Source organism: Ranitomeya imitator, chromosome 5, assembly GCF_032444005.1.
Source record: "Ranitomeya imitator isolate aRanImi1 chromosome 5, aRanImi1.pri, whole genome shotgun sequence".
Classification (NCBI taxonomy): Eukaryota; Metazoa; Chordata; class Amphibia; order Anura; family Dendrobatidae; genus Ranitomeya; species Ranitomeya imitator.
The window spans coordinates 292,118,357-292,125,294 of NC_091286.1; positions in this window are offsets into that span (position 1 = coordinate 292,118,357).

A 6,938-nucleotide genomic window follows, 5' to 3' on the forward strand; every position below is an offset into this window, starting at 1 on the left:
TTTGCAATTACAGAGATCAAACGTTTCCTGTAGTTTTTGACCAAGTTTGCACACACTGCAGCAGGGATTTTGACCACTCCTCCATACAAATATTCTCCAGATCTTTCAGGTTTCTGGGCTGTCACTGGGCAACATTGAGGTTCAGCTCCCTCCATAGATATTCTATTAGGTTCACGTCTGGAGACTGGCTAGGGCTCTTCAGGACCTTGAAATGCTTGTTATGTGACCACTCCTCAGTTGCCCTTGCTGTGTGTTTCGGGTCATTGTTATGCTTGAAGACCCAACCACGACCTATCTTCAATGCTCTTACTGAGTGACGGAGGTTGTTGGCCAAAATTTTGCAATATATAACCCCATCCATCCTCCCTTAAATACGGTGCAGTCATCCTGTCCCCTTTGCAGAAAAGCACCCCCTAAGTATGATGTTTCTCCCTCCATACTTCACCGTTAGGACTGTGTTCTTGGGCTTGTACTCATCCTTCTTCTTTGTCCAAACACAGCGAGTGGAGTTGATACCAAAAAGTTCTATTTTAGTCTCATCTGACCACATGACCTTCTCCTGTGCTTCCTCTTGATCATCCAGATGGTCACTGGCGAACTTCAAAAAGATACGTGCTGGCATGAGCAGGGGAACCTTGTGTGCCCTGCAGGATTTTGATCCATGACCGTGTAGCGTGTTACTAACGGTAATGTTTGAGACTGTGATCCCAGCTCTCATCAGCTCATTGACCAGGTCCTCCTATCTTGTACTGGCCTGATTCCTGACCTTTCTCAGAATCATCCTTATCCCACAAGTCGTGATCATGCATGGAGCCCCAGACTGAGGAAGATTGACAGTCATCTTGTGCTTATTCCATTTGCTAAAAATTGTGCCATCAGTTGTTGCCTTCTCACCAAGCTGCTTGCCTATTGTCCTGTAGCCCTTCCCAGCCTTGTGCAGGTCTACAATTTTGTTCCCGATGTCCTTAGACAGCTCTTTGATCTTGACCATGATGGAGAGGTTGGAGTGTGATAGAGTGTGTGGGCAGGTGTCTTTTCTACAGGTAACAAGTTCAAACCGATGCAATTAATACAGGTCATGAGTATAGAGTAGGAGGGCTTAAAGAAAAACTAACAGGTGTGTGAAAGCCAGAATTCTTGCTGGTTGGTAGGTGATCAAATACTTATTTCATGCAATAAAATGCTATTTCATTATTTAAAAATCATACAATGTGATTTTCTAATTTTATTTTTTTTAGATTTTGTCTCACAGGTGAAGTGTATCTATGATAAAGATTACACACCTCTCCATTCTTTGTAGGTGAGAAAACGTGCAAAATCGGCAGCGTATAAAATACTTATTTTCCCCACTGTAGACCCCTCAAAGTCACTTCAAATGTGAGGTAGTCCCTTAAAAAATGGTGTTGTAAATTTTGTTGGAAAAATGAGAAATCAACTGGTCAACTTTTAAGCCTTCTAACTTCCTAATAAAAAAATGTTTCAAAAATTGTGCTGATGTAAAGTAGACATGTGGAAAATGTTATTTATTAAAGGGAACCTGTCACCCCGTTTTTTAAAGATTAGATAAAAATAGTGTGAAATAGGGGCAGAGCTAGGCTTTACATTAGTGCCTTTTTGGTGCCTTTATTCCCCCGTTAGGCTGCCGAAATACCTTTGTGAACTGGCCGTTTTGTTCTGTCACTCAAGTTGGTCAGGTCGGATGGGCGTGGTCAAATAGCGGTTCCTCCCCCCTGCTTCTCGGCGTGTGTGTCGTAAACGCGATCTGTGAATCGCACAGATCGCGCTCTTTCTTAGGAGTTGCGCAGTGAATTCGCCTCTGGCGCCTGCGCATTATGCTTTGCCCAACTGTGGGCATAGCATAATTTACATCACTGCGCAAGCGCGGGTCGTAATTTTAGCCTGGGTGCCCCGGAAGTGATCATATGGGCATAGTGTTTATCTGGATGCCGGTAAAATTTTCTCAGCCCGAACTGTGAGCGTAAGTTTGGTGCCAAAATTACGCTCGCAGTTCGGGCTGAGAAAATTTTACCGGCATCCAGATAAACACTATGCCCATATGATTACTTCCGGGGCACCCAGTCCATATTAACCCCTTCACGCCACGCGCCGTACTAGTACTGCGCTGCCGGCACTGCATTTGTGCCAGCAGCAGTACTAGTACGGCGCACCGATCACCGCGGTCTCGCGCTGAGCGCTGCGGTGATCGGGTGCGGGTGTCAGCTGTATATGACAACTGACACCCCGCAGCAATGCCCACGATCGGCGCTATCGCCGATCGCGGGCATTTAACCCCTCTGATGCCGCTGTCAGTAGTGACAGCGGCATAGAGGGGGATCGCGCAGGGACGGGGGCTCCCTGCGCTCTCCCACCGGAGCAATGCAATGAGATCGCGTTGCTCCGGTGACCCGGAAGGAGTCCCCGGATCCAAGATGGCTGCCGGACTCCTTCCGGGTCATGAAATGACCTGGCTAGCCGGCGCCTGCTGAGAGCAGGCGCTGGAAAGCCAGCTAAACTGCCTGTCAGATCGTTGATCTGACAGTGTGCTATGCACAGTGTCAGATCAACGATCTGATCTAATACAGAGATGACCCACCCTGGGACAATGGTAGAAAGTTAAAAAAAATAGAATGCGTAAAAAAAAAAAAAAAAATCCCCCCCTTCCAAAAAAAAAAACATTTCCCAATAAATCCATATATTTATGTAAATTTTAAAAAAACAATAAATGTACACATATTTGGTATCGCCGCGTCCGTAATGACCCGCTCTATAAAACTATCCCACTAGTTAACCCCTTCAGTGAACACCGCAAAAAAAATAAAATAAAAAACAAGGCAAAAAACATTGCTTTATTATCATACAGGCGAACAAAAAGTGGAATAACACGCGATCAAAACGACGGATATAAATAACCATGGTACCGCTGAAAACATCATCTTGTCCCGCAAAAAAAAAGCTGCCATACAGCATCATCAGCAGAAAAATAAAAAAGTTATAGCTCTCAGAATAATGGGATGCAAAAACAATTATTTTTTTATATAAAATAGTTTTTATTGTGTAAAAGCGCCAAAACATTAAAAAAATTACATAAATGAGGTATCGCTGTAATTGTACTGACCTGAAGAATAAAACTGCTTTATCCATTTTACCACACGTGGAACGGTATAAACGCCCCCCTAAAAGAAATTCAGGAATTGCTGGTTTTTGTTCATTCCGCCTCCCAAAAATCAGAATAAAAAGCGATCAAAAAATGTCATCTGCCCGAAAATGTTACCAATAAAAACGTCAACTCGTCCCGCAAAAAACAAGATCTCACATGACTCTGTGGGCCAAAATATGGATAAATTATAGCTCTCAAAATGTGGTAATGCAAAAACTATTTTTTGCAATAAAAAGCGTCTTTTAGTGTGTGACAGCTGCCAACCCTAAAAATCCGCCAAAAAAACGCTATAAAAGTAAATCAAACCCCCCTTCATCACCCCCTTAGTTAGGGAAAAATAATAAAATGTAAAAAAATGTATTTATTTCCATTTTCCCATTAGGGCTAGGGTTAGGGTTAGGGTTAGGGCTAGGGTTAGGGTTGGGGTTAGGGTTTCAGTTATAATTGGGGGTTTCCACTGTTTAGGCACATCAGGGGCTCTCCAAACGCGACATGGCGTCCGATCTCAATTCCAGCCAATTCTGCTTTGAAAAAGTAAAACAGTGCTCCTTCCCTTCCGAGTTCTCCTGTGTGCCCAAACAGTGGTTCCCCCCAACATATGGGGTATCAGCGTTCTCAGGACAAGTTGGACAACAACTTTTGGGGTCCAATTTGTCCTGTTACCCTTGGGAAAATAAAAACATAGGGGATAAAATATCATTTTCGTGGAAAAAAAAAAATTTTTTATTTTCACGGCTCTGCGTTATAAACTGTAGTGAAACACTTGTTGGTTCAAAGCTCTCACAACACATCTAGATGAGTTCCCTGGGGGGTCTAGTTTCCAATATGGGGTCACTTGTGGGGGGTTTCTACTGTTTAGGTACATCAGGGGCTCTACAAATGCAACATGATGCCTGCAGACCAATCCATCTAAGTCTGCATTTCAAATGGCGCTCCTTCCCTTCCGAGCTCTGCCGTGCACCCAAACAGTGGTTCCCCCCAACATATGGGGTATCAGCGTTCTCAGGACAAGTTGGACAACAACTTTTGGGGTCTAATTTGTCCTGTTACCCTTGGGAAAATAAAAACGTGGGGGCTAAAATATCATTTTTGTGTAAAAAAAATATTTTTTATTTTCACGGCTCTGCGTTATAAACTGTAGTGAAACACTTGTTGGTTCAAAGCTCTCACAACAAATCTAGATAAGTTCCTTGGGGGGTCTAGTTTCCAATATGGGGTCACTTGTGGTGGGTTTCTACTTGGGAAAAAAAATTGCGGGCTAAAACATCATTTTGTGGAAAGAAAAAATTATTTTTTAATTTTCACAATGCTACATTCTAACCCTGGACATCACCGCTGGTAACCGGCAGCCTTCTTTGCTTAAAATGAGTGCGTTTAGGGCCTTCCATGACGTCACGGCTTCTGATTGGTCGCGTGCCGCTCATGTGACCGCCACGCGACCAATCACAAGCCGCGACGTCATTCTCAGGTCCTAAATTCCTAGAATGAGGAGTTTAGGACCTGAGAATGACGTCGCGGCTTGTGATTGGTCGCGTGGCGGTCACATGAGCGGCGCGCGACCAATCAGAAGCCGTGACGTCATGGAAGGCTCTAAACGCGCTCATTTTAAGCAAAGAAGGCTGCCGGTTACCAGCGGTGATGTCCAGGGGCCTCCGGAGAGGTGAGCATATCAATATTTTTTATTTTAATTCTTTATTTTACACATTAATATGGATCCGATACCGATACCACAAAAGTATCGGAACTCGGTATCGGAATTCCGATACCGCAAGTATCGGCTGATACCCGATACTTGCGGTATCGGAATGCTCAACACTAGTTACGACCCGCGCATGCGCAGTGATGTAAATTATGCTATGCCCACAGTTGGGCAAAGCATAATACGCAGGCGCCAAATTAGACGTTACTGCGCAGGCGCTAAACACAACGCCAACGGCGGGACTAAATTGCGCAGGGAAACGCAAGAGGTGGGGGAGGAACCGCTATTTGACCACGCCCTTCCGACCTGACCAACTTGAGTGACAGGACAAAACGGCCAGTTCACAAAGGTATTTCGGCAGCCTAACGGGGGAATAAAGGCACCAAAAAGGCACTAATGTAAAGCCCAGCTCTGCCCCTATTTCACACTATTTTTATCTAATCTTTAAAAAACGGGGTGACAGGTTCCCTTTAACTATTTTGTGTGACATCAAAATTAAAAGTTTGAAAATTAAAAATTTTTTAAAGTTTATGCTATATTGCCATTTTTTCACAAATAACCGTAAGTTATATCGAACAAATTTTACCACTATCATTAAGTACAATATGTCACGAAAACAATCTCAGAATCAGTGGGATCCGTTGAAGTGTTTGGCCGGCTTCACACTCAGCGTATGACAATACGGTCCGTATATTACGGCCGTAATACGCTGAAAAGTCCCCAAAATAGTGGTCCGTAGCTCCTCCGTAGGCAGGGTGTTTCAGCGTATTTTGCGCATGGCATCCTCCGTATGTAATCCGTATGGCATCCGTACTGCGTGTTTTTCTCGCAAGCTTGCAAAACCGACATACGGCTATACAAGGGATCCATGTGTAAAAAAAAACAGATATATATATATATATATATATACATACAGTATATGTCAGTAGACACATACAATGCCTACAAGTAGTATTCAACCCCCTGCAGATTTAGCAGGTTTAATAAGATGCAAATAAGTTAGAGCCTTCAAACAAGAGCAGGATTTATTAACAGATGCATAAATCTTACAAACCAAAAAGTTTTGTTGCTCAGTTAAATTTTTATAAAATTTTAAACATAAAAGTGTGGGTCAATTATTATTCAACCCCTAGGTTTAATATTTTGTGGAATAACCTTTGTTTGCAATTACAGCTAATAATCGTCTTTTATAAGACCTGATCAGGCCGGCACAGGTCTCTGGAGTTATCTTGGCCCACTCCTCCATGCAGATCTTCTCCAAGTTATCTAGGTTCTTTGGGTGTCTCATGTGGACTTTAATCTTGAGCTCCTTCCACAAGTTTTCAATTGGGTTAAGGTCAGGAGACTGACTAGGCCATTGCAACACCTTGATTTTTTGCCTCTTGAACCAGGCCTTGGTTTTCTTGGCTGTGTGCTTTGGGTCGTTGTCTTGTTGGAAGATGAAATGACGACCCATCTTAAGATCCTTGATGGAGGGGCGGAGGTTCTTGGCCAAAATCTCCAGGTAGGCCGTGCTATCCATCTTCCCATGGATGCGGACCAGATGGTCAGGCCCCTTGGCTGAGAAACAGCCCCACAGCATGATGCTGCCACCACCATGCTTGACTGTAGGGATGGTATTCTTGGGGTCGTATGCAGTGCCATCCAGTCTCCAAACGTCACGTGTGTGGTTGGCACCAAAGATCTCGATCTTGGTCTCATCAGACCAGAGAACCTTGAACCAGTCAGTCTCAGAGTCCTCCAAGTGATCATGAGCAAACTGTAGACGAGCCTTGACATGACGCTTTGAAAGTAAAGGTACCTTACGGGCTCATCTGGAACGGAGACCATTGCGGTGGAGTACGTTACGTATGGTATTGACTGAAACCAATGTCCCCACTGCCATGAGATCTTCCCGGAGCTCCTTCCTTGTTGCCCTTGGGTTAGCCTTGACTCGGCACGGGAGGAAACTTTCAAAGGCTGTCCAGGCCATGGAAGGCTAACAGTAGTTCCATAAGCCTTCCACTTCCGGATGATGCTCCCAACAGTGGAGACAGGTAGGCCCAACTCCTGGGAAAGGGTTTTGTACCCCTTGCCAGCCTT